Here is a 15,228-nt window from a genome sequence, read left to right as displayed (position 1 = left end):
ATTTTCACTTAAAATTATTTAGATTATTATTATTTAATTGTTTGATGCCTATGCGAGGTTTTCTTGAATGATTTGTAGGTTAATTAGAATGCACCGATACTGTAAAAACTTTTAGGCATATAGTAAAATTCGGCCTAAAACAAACACCAAAAAGCAGTCTTCGTTAGTGGATAAGGAATGCTTTCGGTGTACAGTAGACATCAAACCAACTTGTTAATTTGTTGATGTAGAAGAAAATTTTGTTTGCTTGTTTTTCTTCTTCTTCATTGATAAGGATATCCAATTTTTCCTGCACCAATTTAGCGTAATTAGGGCATGATTTTCTCTAAGGTGATATTTAGTTAAAGGAAAACTTTCATTTTGAACAAAATTATTTTTGTAAGAATAAGTTTTGCTATTTAAAAAAAAAATAATGCTCAACTTTTCTAAAAAAAAATATATGTTTACCTAAATTTTATTTATTTTGCTATCGATTATCACAAAAAAATTATTCTCATTTATTCATGAATTAGTATTATTAAGAATGTCCTGAAAAACAATTTTATTCTATTTTATCAAATATGAGAAACTTCTATTCTTATGTCACTTTTTCAGAAAAGGTTTAACATTTTTTATACCAAACGCCTTAAATACTTTACTGTTCCAATATTTAAAGTAATCTGAAAATTTAAGATTGCATGCATACTTAATTAACTTTTTTTATGTTATTATATTATAGGTGTAAAGTATTTATTAATTTTATTAATAATTAATCTTTAACATAAGTCACTTTTAGTTGAATTTTTCTTAATTTTCAATCATATTTTTTTACCCACAATATTTAAATCTAAAACTTTACTTAAAAGATTCAGTTTTAGTTTCACTAAGCATATTTAACCTTTAATTATTATATTATCTCTTAAGCAAGAACAGTCTACTCCAATTACAGCTTCCAAAAAGTCAAAGAATAACATATGAACTTGATTAGTTTAACTAATTATTTAAAAAAAGTTAAAACAAAAAAAATTAACTTATCAATGGATATAAACATTTCATAATCATCATCATAATAATAATAATAATAATTTCACAAATTTAGTAACACCGTATGCTACTAGCCAGGAGATTTATTACTATCCTGCTTCCTTCTGTACTGTAGACTGTAGTGTATCATTTATCTGAAAATCCTAAGTGCATGCCCCCGTCATCCTATATCCTGTATACGGGTCAATAATATTGATTCGTAAGTAAAACTGAATTTGGCGCGCGTTTTAAAAAAGACATGCTTAAAACACCAATATCAGTATCCATTTATCCAATGTTTTAGTTTGACACATAACCTACAAGAAAAGTGTATATACTATAAAGTTGAGAAAATCGATCTTGGATGACTACTGCAAAAGAAGATTTAGAAGTGTATATACTATATATTTTTATTGAGAAAGGGATTAGATGCTTAATTTCTAAGTGATCACATGCAGAAAATTTGGACTATATATGTCGATCGACAATGATAATTATTTAACATATTACTACTTTCACTCGTGAATTGGTATTATTTATGAAATGATATATACCTTCCAAAAAACTTTGAACTGAAAAAGCAAGGGGACAGAATGAGAAGTCTACCTGTATATATATATATATATATGAGGTGGAAGGTACACATTATTTTATTTTTTTTCTGGTTGAAGTGTCATAATATGTTAAATCTAAATCAACAGAAAAAGTAGTGGGATATGTGCGTGTCATTGCTCAAAAACCTTGTTGCCTGGTCGGCAAGTTGTTTGGAACTTTTCTGGGTTCATCCATAGATTTTCTGAAATATGCTTAATATTTGGGGTCATGGACAGAAAGCCATTCTTCTGTTTTTCATTGAATGAGTTCAGTTTTGGCCAAAATAGGTGGTCAAATTAATGGAATGAAAAACAAGTATTCATGTTCTCTTCCACAAAAAATCTTGCTCGGATCAGACAACCACCCTAGCAAAAAGTTATTTGCTCCCTCCTATTAGAGATCGCTACAAAGTTTGTGGATGTGATTGATCCATTTCCCATTCCATGCAAATGAAAGGATATCATACAGTAAACCATATAGAGACATATACTGAGACACAGTACTATAGATTATAAATTACTTTCAACACAACAGTGTAAAATGTTACGCAATTATGTATGTGCATATATTCGTTTAGCTGTCACATATTTTAATAACAAAAACATTTAGCATGTTATCTTATATCACAAAATTTCACATCATTCCGAGGCCAAAGAGAATATATTAAACATCCTCCTCTTTAATATTAAACAATATGAGGTATTTTAATGACAAAATCATGACGAACAATCAACACCAATTAAAATAAACAATATGGCTTATTTTAACGATGACTAAACATTTGAGGTCGGAATATTAGCATCCACCTTGGGACTCATGCCACCACTTTTACCTCTTAACAATACTTGAGGATTTGAGGTGGATACAAAGCATGAGACAGGTAAATTCATGTTAAATCTTTTACCAACTGCGCATGTATACTATACTGAGAAACGCCAATGTAAATTCATGTTACGGAAGCCAAAGATTCGTTTTTGTTAAAGTTAAACGTAAAAATATAAGAAATAAAATAAAATTACAGATATATACGGTGTGTTACGTGTGTATTAAAAATTCTTGGATTTCTTTTGTATAAACTATAAAGATTCATATGTACGTCATTGTTTTTTAGCGTTCTCATTACCCACATTACATAAAGCAAAGTAGATTATGATCATTAAACTTATTAACTTGTTAAACTTATGTTGATCAATCATTCAAATAAATTTCTGAGTACAATAAAAGCAAAGGGAAGGAAAGACTATAATATTCGAAAATCAGCGAATTCCTGATGAAGTGATCGATATCGCTTTAAGAATGTTCCGGAAAAAGAATAGATACATATAATTAGCAAACATTTCTTCAAAACACATTATTTGGAGGTTTTTTACAATATATTAGCAAAATTCTCATCTGGAGGATTTTTCAAAATCTTTCTAACATGTTAATTAGGTTGACTTAAACAACACATTCGAAATTCCATCTTACACGGCTAAAATCAATTGTTTCATGTTTGAATTTGTTTATCCACACAAGCATGACCATGACCACAGATTAAAAAAAAAAAAAGTTTCACGCCTATGCATACCTTCCGACGTCGAATGGTGCATTATTAAATAAAATTGTACATAAAACCATGCACAATTCGACATAAGCCAGTTGAAAACATTAATGTTGCGCAATCATGCATGTGATCGTAGATAATTCAACATCATGTTCATGAGCATTTCACTAAAAAAAAAAAAAGAACACCATGTTGAGCAACTTCTTGTTAGGCTTGCGAATTAATATGCACGACCAGACATGCTCCTAAAACTTGAGATTTCTTCTCAATTATCTTAAAAATGAACGCTTTTTGCTATGTTTCTGTCCTAGTCATCCAAACTATTAGATATTTGTAAGCCGGATATTAGTTTCGATCTCTTACATAAGAAATAAATAATTCATTCATTAATACCAATGAAAATAATTAAGCTGATTAACTTTAATTAATATTATCATAATTTATTTTTATTTTTTTATAAATATTCATAAAATTAAATGATTTAAATTATGGTCATATTTAATTATACTAAAAAATTATTATGACTTATATTGTTAATAGAACAATAAATACATTTACTTAATTGCATGAAGAACTAACGAGCGAGTATCGTATTAATTGGCTTCACAATAAATTGTGAATATAATTTTTTTTAACAATTAATACATCTGAAAATGAATCTGTGCTTCTTATAATTAGAATAAAAAAATATACTAAGCTGTTTCTTATTAAAAAAAAAAAAAACTGGAGCTGCTATAATTTTAGGTGAAAATTAGGAATTAAATAAGTTTCACAAAATTAAAATCATGATAAAATTCACTAAAAATCTAAAAAATAATCACCCAGAAGTTTATCTTAAATCTGGTTATCAAAATAAGTTTCCTTTTGATGAACTTGCATTAATTGTGTGATTAAATTAGTATCATATCTAACGAATCCTTTGTAATATGTATTTTTATTCTATATTTTAGAGTTTAATTTTTATGTATTAGTGTAAATCAATAAAACAATCATGATAGGTAACTATGACATTTAAATTAATTATTATTTTAACAAATTTATGTCATATATGATATTCTGTAATTGATTGAGAATGTAATCTTTACATTATCATAACATAGATTATACTTTTTATTTTATTCAATTTTTATTGTAAATAGGATGGTAAAAAAAATTTCCGCATTCTTTAATTTAGACTTTCCACATCCAAAAATCATTTGCCTGTTGACTGATCCGAGTTAAGTGGCAAAAACCTCAAAACTTCCTTTCTGTCTTGTCCAGTGGATATTATGCAGTTTAATCTATCTAACATTATCCTCACCCTTACCGGATATAATGTTGTGCAAGGGTTAAAGTTTTGCATTTCATTTGTTTAATTGGTTGAATTATCAAATAATATTAATCATGGATAATTATAAGACATAAGCAACTTGTAAATATCTTATTGAGCTTTCTAGATGAATAGTTTGTAATTGGGTTGAACTGCTCATTTGATTGATACAGGTCTGGTAAAAATCTTGCATGTATGCTTGTTAGGTAGAAGACAATTCTCTCTCATTCTCAGTTTTTCTCAGATTTCTATCAAAACATCGACTAAGATAGATTCAATTTTTCTTGTACATGCATTAATTCTCTCTATTGGTTGGCATAGAACATGTGATGATTTTTGTCTTTATATTGGTTTTGATCTAAGATTACTATTAGAAAAATTATCAGGTATTATCACTTATCAACTAGCTGATGTGAATCGATAGATATGGTGTGCTAATTAATATTATGCTATTGGTTTTGTCCACTGGATAAGTGATCTTTCCTTGCACTTTAATTTGCATATTCGCTTTTGATCCGAAAGAGTGGAAAAAGTTGCTGTTGAAAATTTTCACTTTACTTACGAATGGCATCACCCTAGCCAGGCCTTGCATGTGATCTCACTGTTAAAAAAAGATAAAAAAAAAAGAAAGGCTTACGCACTCTAAAGGTCCTTTGATTAAAAGTGCCCACATTGTCTTTATCCGTATAAAATTAATTAAATTTTAATGAAATTACTCCAATATTTCAGCGGATACTTGATGTTTAAGGTTCTTTTTTTAAAATATAAAAATGTTAATACTCTATGAGCTTGAAATTAGTCTTCATTTAGAAAATTGATGTTGTCACTGTTGATTCGAACTTCTAATGCAATATATATATATATATATATATACATGTGTGTGTAAAAGGAGGTAATTTGTTATATAGATTTCTATTATTCAAAAATGTGAATTAATAGATATAGCAGTAGTTTATTATGGTCAATATATGTACGTCTTCTTCCTTCTCCTCCCCGGGGAAAAGTTATATAAAAGAATTTGCATATATACTTTATAGGGAAGGCTATATCTTCAAATTCATTCGTATCAAATCCAAGGGAGAACTGCATGTGTATCAAATATACTTTGTTTGTTTGCTGATCATGAATGCTACCTTTTTTCTCCCCTTGATGCATCCAATGGAATATGAATATGCATGTGTAAGAGAATATTGAAAGAGATTATTTTTCGATAAAGAGCATGCTTTTTTGTTAAAAAGACAATTTAATATTTGGTTCAAAAGGAAGCATCGGTGGAGGGTATGGGAGGTACGCTATACGCATACTAAAAGGGAATTGTAACGCACATCACATGTTTATATAATTATATGTTTGCTCAAAGACAAGTTAAGGCACGGCAAATGTTTAACGCACATCACATGTTTATGTTTTCGATTGGATGTTTGATCACCTGATCTATTTAGAATATTTTGGGGGCGGAAAATGAAAAAAAAATGTATTTCAATTTTATTCTCTCTTTAATCTAAGGATAAAACTTGAGCCAGTGCTATATTTTATATGATTTATGTGTTATTTTTTAATCAAAATTGAAATTTTACTAAATAATCCGTATAACAAATTAAGGCTAACGTTAGTTTAGACTGGTTTCCTAAAGTAATTATAACAATAAAACATTAGTTTTTTTTTTCTCTTTTTTATCTAACCAAGCAATCAGAGAAAGAACTCAACCCTTTTTCTATATTTTTTTTATACTTCTTTTAGTATTAAATAACAACTTAAAAGTTTACTCAATTTTTACTTATTTTTTTCCTCTCGCTTGCCTGTTTCAACTTAGTTCTTCCTTTTTTCTCACGTCCAATGATCCAAACTTGGCTAAAGTCACGAATGCTTAGCAGAAAGTAATACGGTTTCGGGACTCTTGGTCTTGGGCTCATTCGTTAAATTAACGGCGGTGCTCTACATAGGCTCAGTGGAGCTTGAACTTAGGTCACACTCACCCGGAGAGTATGACCCTTGATACTTATCAAAATTAAAATTGCTTAAGTAAATTTTTAAGTTTTGTTTTATAATCAGTTTTCATAAAACTTAAAAGTCTTTAATTTAAGGTTTCATTCACTAACATTTTTATCTCACTGTGACGTTACAAAAATATCGCTAAAGCAACACTATTAAGAATTAAAGACATCAAATTCTCAATTAACAAGATCCAGATCCAGCATAATCGATAGATAAACATAAATCTTTGACTAATGATATACTCTCCTATTTTTTTTACTTTGTTGGCTCTGTTTGTTTTTCATCATTGTCACCACTTCACGCATAATCTCTTTTTCACCTTCTCGACAACACTCATTCGTCCTCTGTATTTGTACTCTCTTCGATTGTACGCTAACACGTTCCTTACACCATCGACCATCGTGCCGTCCACAAGGACCGCAAGCACCAGGAACGCATCATGTAACAATTGAGTCACTATAACCTAGCCACAACACCGTGACCACGAGCTTCATTCATCCTCTTTGATCCTTTCATCGATCTTAAGGTTTGTTTAAATCAAATTAGGGTTTCAATTCTCCATTATTTGTGTTTATTACTTCAATCAAATTTCCCTATCGAGTTTTCAAATTTGGGGCATCCAGGATGACTTGGAAGTTATAGGTCATTGACCTATATCATACAAAGAGTACCCATAGTCATTCTCTTATAGTTTTTGCATTAGCATAAGTCTAAATGGCCATAGAATAACGTAAATAATTACTCAGTTGCTGAGAATAAGTATGGATGAGGCACTTTGCGTAGTATCAATTGAGATTTAGGAATTAGCTCCATTGTAGATAGGGGGAATGTTTTGTGAGTAGAAGATCCTTGGAAAAGAAATCTCTTTCGATGTTCTATTATTTCCAATCAAGAAACAAATTCACTTTTTTCTCTATTTTCCATTATGGGCTCTTCACATTAAACCATTGCCCTTTTTTCATACCTCAAAAATATAGGCTTTATATACTTAGTGATGTCTAGAAATTTTGTTTTTGAGAGATTTATAATTAAGATGTTTTTCCATTTCTCATTTAAAATTATATTGATGATCAGCACTATACATCATTTATGTGAAATATTTCAAGCTATTTTTCTTTAGATTTGTGAATCTCGTGATTCAATACGATTTACAATTCACAATTCAACAATTAGGTTGGCAATCCAGAATTTGAATTGCGATTTGATCACTAAGACAAATATGCCTCGCAAATATATAAGCATTCTTCTATATATTATCCTGCTATAGCTAATAATTGCTAATAAACTTTTTTATAATGACATTGAATAAAGAAAGTAAGAAACAGTAAAAGCTAAATTATTTATGTACAACTCTTCTAGCATTTTTCTATAATTTATCTTCATTTAAAAGTATTAACCCTAGGTCCTGTTAGCCCATATTTTCGACGAGCTAAAATATGCTCTAAGTATGCATTAGATGTCGTCTCGAGTTTCGAAGCATATTACAGAGCAAGAGTCTGGTCAGGACCTGCTCGAATCGAAAAGAGAGGAGAATCTTTAAGAAGGAATTCCCAGGTTCAAAGAAGTATTTACGAAGTACAAAGCTAAGACAAGAAAGAGGACTTCGAGCTATTGGGCAATTCGAACTGGTGTATGGACGAGTCGAAGTCGAGGCAGCAAGAGTTCTGGACTTAGCGTAATTTCTGAACAAATCTTCACCAAATCAGTTCGATCTCGAGTAATGTGGATAACCGTTCTAGGAAGCGGTTATGCAAGGTGTACGTAGCAGGACACTTGGCGTTAGGATAGCGTTCGACCGTTAGGGCAGTTTATTTTCGAAAATCTATATATAGCAGTTTTTTAGTCAGATTTCAGGGTCGCAAATCATTTCTACAGAATCCTTATACACTCAAAGTATCCAGCGCAGAGAGAAACGAGTACACAAGGAAAATGTATGTTTGTTTGTGAACCATTTTAAATTTCTGCAAACTTTACATTTCGAATGCAATGCAATTTACGCTTCACTTTAGAATTCCTGTCTTTTAAATGGTTCATTCGATCGAGTGAACTTACTGCTCCTTTACATTCTGCAATTTTCCTCCCTTGTTAATTTACTTCCAGCCTTTCGATTCTGTCAAAGAATTTTCTTTTCCTTGCCTAGTTATTTCCAGCATTTCGATTTCTGTTAAACAATTTTACTTTCTGCAAATTTCGAACCAGTGAGTGTTTGTTGCAATGATGAACATTAACGGTTTATGTTTAAAGCAAACACGCAAATGACATGCTCCTGAGATTCACTAGTTGGTCTCGCAAGCAATTAACTTAGACTAGCGGTTGTTTACCAAATTCCAGCGTAAACAAATTGGCACGCCCGGTGGGACCGGTCAATTGCGTGTTTTGATTTTAAATTATTTTTAAAGTTGTTTGTTGCAGTTGGTTTATTGCCTTCTTAATTGTTTTGATTTTTTGTATGCATTTAAGAAGTGGGAAATCTGTTCCACACTTAACAGAATTCAAAACTCGTACAAGGATGGCTAGACCACCCCCAAGCAATCGAAACAATGACCTTCCAAATATGGAGGGGCAACCAACGCAAACATCTGTCAGTAATGCCAATATAAATTCTGGTATAGGACCAATTCCTGACCAAACTGTTGGCACGATTAGTTCAACCGCTTCGACGGTTATGAATCAGACAGGGGTAACCTCTCCCATGACCAACATGACGTTGGCAAGTTCGACCACGTCAGCGTCTGCTTTTGCCCCTTGGAACAACCCTAGTTTAGGGAATCCCAGTGGAAGTCCCTTTCGACCGCCTCAAAACCCTCTATATGGCATGCCTACATCTTTGATGGTAGGGTTGCAAAATTCTCAACCAAACATAGAGAATCTTAATATGTCCTCTCCATCAGGATCTGTAGCGGGCAATCAAGGTAGGGTAATTCCGCAACATTTAACTAATACATCCGTTTTGTCACTCAGACAACAAATGGATGAAAGTAACCATGATATGGTTAACATGTTAACACAACAAATAGGAACTGTTATTAACCCTTTAATTCAAAATACAAATGACAGTTACCAAACGTTAACAAATCAAATAAGTCGAATTGCTGACTTTTTTGGGGCACCACCCATACAACAACCACCAATTCGACAGATCCAAATACAGGCGCCTGTCCAAGAGATACAGATGCCTAATAACCCCGGGATGCAAATGGCTCAAGCACCACAACCAGCGGCACGCATAGAGCCACCAGTCCAACAGGTCGAACCAAACCCTGGTATAGTATTGGTAAATAGGAACCAAAATGCTGATGAAGTAATAGGGAATATTCAACAAAACCGTTTCGATAGGCAGAATAACCTGGCCCAAATGGTCGAAACGATTTTGGTGCAGAATGGTTTGAACTTAGGCTTACACAGGCCTAATTTTGTGTCTCCATTATCTGAGTATGTGTTACAGACAGAATTACCAAGGGGTGTGAAAATCCCTAAGTTTACTAAGTTTGCAGGAGAGACAAATGAGTCAACTGTCGAACACATTGCTAGATATTTGGTCGAGGCAGGGGATTTGGCTAATAATGAAAATTTAAGGATGAAATTTTTCCCTAGTTCCTTGACTAAAAATGCTTTTACATGGTTTACAACCCTTCCTCCTCATTCCATACATAATTGGAACCAATTGGAAAGGATTTTCCATGAGCAATTTTATATGGGACAGTCTAAGATCAGCCTTAAAGAGTTAGCCAGCGTTCGACGCAAGGCACTTGAATCAATTGAAGATTATTTGAACAGATTCAGACTCTTAAAGGCAAGGTGTTTCACCCAAGTCCCTGAACATGAATTAGTCGAAATGGCTGCTGGTGGCCTAGACTATTCGATTAGAAAGAAATTAGATACCCAGTATTTAAGGGATATGGCTCAATTGGCTGATAGAGTTCGACAACTCGAACGGTTGAAGGCCGAAAAGGCTAGAAATTCTAAATTCCACAAGAAGGAAAAGGTTGCTTATATCGAAACCAATGACAGTGACCAGGAGTTCGATATTATATATGAAGATATCGAAGACAGTGAGGTTGATTTAGCAGAATTAAAACCTGGACCTCCTTATGTTTGTAAACTCCTTAGACCTTCCAATGGAAAAAACCCTGTTGAACCTAAAAATGATAAATTTGTGTCTAAAACTTATACATTTGACATAACTAAATGTGATGAAATATTTGATTTATTAGTCACAGATGGCCAGATTGTTGTTCCTAAGGGCTTGAAAGTACCCCCAATCGAACAACAGAAGAAAAGGGGTTATTGTAAATTTCATAATTTCCTTGGCCATAAAACTTCACGTTGTGTTCTTTTCAGGGATTTGGTTCAAAAGGCTCTTGACGAAGGGAGGCTAAAATTTGGTGAGAAACCAAGGGTTGTTCAGGCAAATGCTGAAACATCCAAAGCTGCTGAAACTCTCTATGCGGAGCCCCAAGAAATAATGATGGTCGAAACAATGGAGGTGTCCCATGTGCAAGTTCAGGACGTATCTGAAGAGGATTACAACGAACAAATGAAGGTTGTGTATCCTCAGGCTGAGGAGGAGTTAATTGATTTCTTGAACAGATGCAAACTCGAAAACAAGATTGTGATGCTCTGCCCTCGCTGCAGTGCAGTATGTGATAAGGAGGCTACTGAGGGCCTCAAGAAATACCAAGTTGTTAACAAGGGGGCAAAGCAGAACCAACGTTTCGATAAAGGTAAAAGAGTTATGGTGCAGTCGAATACTAATCAGAAATCTGGTCGAAGGAATACTTTCGCTCCTCCTGGTTCAGTTCCGGTCGAAAAATGGATGCACCAGGGACTTATAAGGTTCAACAAAGGGATTATGGAAGTAGGTGGTTCGAGTGGAACGAAGCAAATTGGCCCACAGGAGGCCAATAGGTACTCTTATAGGAACAATTACAAAGGAAAGAATCCTATGACGAGGACCCAATGGCGCAGGTTCCAGCGTCAGAAGAAATTGGCCCAACAGAATCTACAAACGGGCCAGTATAAAGAAGTATCTAGGAGGCCGGTAAAGGAGAGACTCCTGCCTCCAGTGGATGAAGACAAGATGGAGGATGAAGATCTACTGGATTCTGAGCCAGATTTCGATGTCATCTGTGTGGTATCTATCTTGCCATCTGAATATGATGTCCAATCTGAAGTTACTGAGATCGAAAGTGAGTTCGATCATTTTGATATGGCTGACCCAAAGCCAGTATGTTACTATGTTATGAATAATGGCTGTGTGGAAGAGCAATTAGCTTATTTCGAAAAGCCAGATTTTCAGATGAAAAGTCATCTCAAACCTCTTTTCATCAGAGCAAAAGTTGAGAATGTTGGAATCAACAAAGTGCTCATTGATGGAGGAGCGGCTGTCAACTTAATGCCTCGATCTATGCTCTACAAGATCGGGAAACATGACACTGATCTATCTGCCCACAACATTGTGCTTTCGAATTATGAGGGTAAAACTGGCTATTCTTTGGGAGCCATTCAAGTAGATGTTGCTGTAGGCAGTATAGTTCGACCAACTCTTTTCCTGGTGATACAGTCTAAGGCTAATTTTAACTTACTATTAGGAAGGGAGTGGATTCATGGAGTTGGAGCTGTGCCATCTACCCTTCACCAGAAGCTCATTATCTGGAGGGAGGATGGGATTGTGGAAAATATAGAGGCGGATCAAAGCTTCTATAAGTCAGAGGTCGATAATGTTACTGCACAAACCTTTGACAAAAAGTTGGCTAACATAGCGCCTTGTGGTGACAAGGAGGCTGTTGTCGAATCGAGTGACAATGTTGTCCACTCTGTCAAACTCCATCCTACCTATGGGTTTATATGGGAGAGGGAGGAAATTAATGCTGTTCCCTCTGAAGATGGAGTCATTCCACCAACTGGGTGGAATATATATGAAGATTAATATGACTGAGGCCACTGCATGGGCCAGAATTACGGCTTATATGGCCGAAAATAGACTAAATACGGCCTTTGAGGCTGAATCTCAACAAAATATGGCAGTTGAAGCCAAGATCGAAGATCATGAAAACAAAGAAACAAAGGATCGAAGACTGGATTGTATTTATGATGATGAGCCGCTGGGTTTTGAGAAAAATCCCATAAGTGAGGCGCCAAAGATGCAGGCTCAAGATCCTTTGGAAGAGGTTGATATTGGAGATGGCTCGATTAAAAGGCCAACTTATATCAGTGCCAATATCACCTCAAGTTTAAAAGAAAAGCTGGTGCCTCTTCTTAGAGAGTTTAAAGACTGTTTTGCTTGGGACTACCACGAAATGCCTGGGTTAAGCAGAGAAATGGTCGAAATGAAATTACCTATTAAGGAGGGAAAAAGACCAGTAAAACAACTACCAAGAAGATTCGCACCAGAAATCATGTCCAAGATTAAGGAAGAGATCGAAAGGCTGCTGAGGTGTAAATTCATCAGGGCTGCCAGGTATGTCGAATGGTTAGCAAATATAGTCCCTGTCATTAAAAAGAATGGAACTCTTAGAGTATGCATAGATTTTAGGGATTTAAATAATGCTACACCTAAAGATGAATATGCTATGCCAGTAGCGGAAATGTTGGTAGATTCGGCAGCTGGTTTCGAATTTTTGAGCATGTTAGATGGTTATTCTGGTTATAACCAAATATTTATTGCTGAAAATGATGTGTCGAAAACAGCATTTCGATGCCCTGGTGCTTTAGGCACTTATGAATGGGTGGTTATGCCCTTTGGGTTGAAAAATGCTGGGGCCACTTATCAAAGGGCCATGAATTCCATGTTTCATGATTTTATTGACACATTTATGCAAATTTATATTGATGATATAATCATCAAATCCTCCTCAGAAGATAGCCATTTGGATTATCTTAGGCAATCTTTCGAACGAATGAGGAAACATGGATTAAAAATGAATCCATTAAAGTGTGCTTTTTGTGTGCGTGCAGGAGATTTCCTGGGATTTGTGGTACATAAAAAGGGCATTGAGATAAATCAAAATAAGACAAAGGCTATTTTTGAGACGAAGCCTCCTTCGACCAAAAAACAGCTTCAGTCTTTGCTAGGAAAAATCAACTTCTTGAGGCGATTCATTTCGAATCTAAGTGGCAAAGCTCAAATTTTTTCGCCATTACTTCGACTCAAGAAAGATGAACCATTCAAATGGAATGAAGAGCATCAAAAGGCTTTCGATGAAATTAAAGAATATCTGATCAAGCCTCCTGCGTTAATGCCTCCTAGTCGAAACAAGACTATGAAGTTGTATATTGCTGCGTCTGACAAGACCATTGGTAGCATGTTGGCTCAGGAAGATGATGATGGCATAGAACATGCAATTTATTATCTTAGTCGTGTACTAAATGATGCAGAAACTAGATATACGGCCATAGAAAAACTTTGTCTTTGTCTGTATTTCTCTTGTGCAAAACTTAAGCAATATATAAAGCCTGTTGATGTTTATGTGTATTCTCATTATGATATTATTAAACACATGTTGTCAAAACCTATTTTACACAGTAGAATTGGAAAATGGGCTTTAGCCTTAACAGAATATTCTTTAACATACAAGCCTTTGAAATCTGTTAAGGGTCAAATTGTGGCTGATTTTATTGTAGATCACTCATTGATCGAAATGCCGCAAGACTATGTCGATACAGAGCCTTGGATTTTGTATTTCGATGGTTCGAAACACAAATATGGAACTGGAATTGGAGTTTTAATAATATCCCCCAATAAAGTTCCAACTAAATTCAAATATAAAATCAAAGGGCTTTGTTCTAATAATGAGGCTGAGTATGAGGCTCTAATTACAGGCCTTGAAATTTTAATTAGCCTGGGGGCAAGAAATGTTAACATAAGGGGTGATTCAGAATTAGTAGTGAAGCAATTAACACAAGAATACAAATGTGTTAATGAACACTTAGCAAAATATTTTGTTATGGCCAGTTCTCTTCTGAATCATTTCGATTACATTAACATTGAGCATATACCTCGACTAGAAAACCAAGAAGCAAATGATTTAGCCCAAATAGCTTCAGGGTACAAAATGTCGAAGGAAAAACTAACTCAGTTGATCGAAATAAAAGATAAACTGGTGTTACTAGAGCCATTAAGCACTAAATTGCCAATGCCAAAACTTGTGGGGGCAAGTACACCACAAAATAATAAAGATGAAAGTATGAATGATCTTCAGGAAAAAATTCAAATTTTGGCCATTGACAATATGTTAGATAATGATTGGAGAAAGTCCATTATTGAATATTTGGAAAATCCAATAGGCAATGTGGCTCGAAAGATCAAATATAGGGCTTTAAATTACGTGATTGTGGGGAATGATTTGTTCAAAAAGACTGCAGAAGGAGTGTTGTTAAAATGTCTAAATGAATCAGAAGCATACTTAGCAGTTTCCCATGTTCACAGTGGGGCTTGTGGATCACACCAAGCAGGCCATAAAATGAAATGGCTTTTATTTCGACAAGGTTTGTATTGGCCTTCGATGTTAAAAGACTGCATAGAATTTGCTAAAGGCTGTCAGGAATGCCAAAAGCATGCAGGGATACAGCATGTACCTGCTAGTGAGTTACACTCCATAATCAAACCTTGGCCTTTCAGAGGATGGGCTTTGGATTTAATTGGCGAAATCAAGCCTGCTTCTTCTAAGAACCAGCGTTATATTATAGTTGGTATCGATTACTTTACAAAATGGATCGAAGCAGTCCCTTTGCCAAATGTTGATCAGGAAGCAGTAATTAGTTTCATTCAAAATTATATTATTTA

This window comes from Glycine soja, chromosome 15 (assembly GCF_004193775.1).
Source record: "Glycine soja cultivar W05 chromosome 15, ASM419377v2, whole genome shotgun sequence".
In the NCBI taxonomy this organism is placed as follows: domain Eukaryota; kingdom Viridiplantae; phylum Streptophyta; class Magnoliopsida; order Fabales; family Fabaceae; genus Glycine; species Glycine soja.
Note: the sequence above shows the minus strand (reverse complement) of the source record.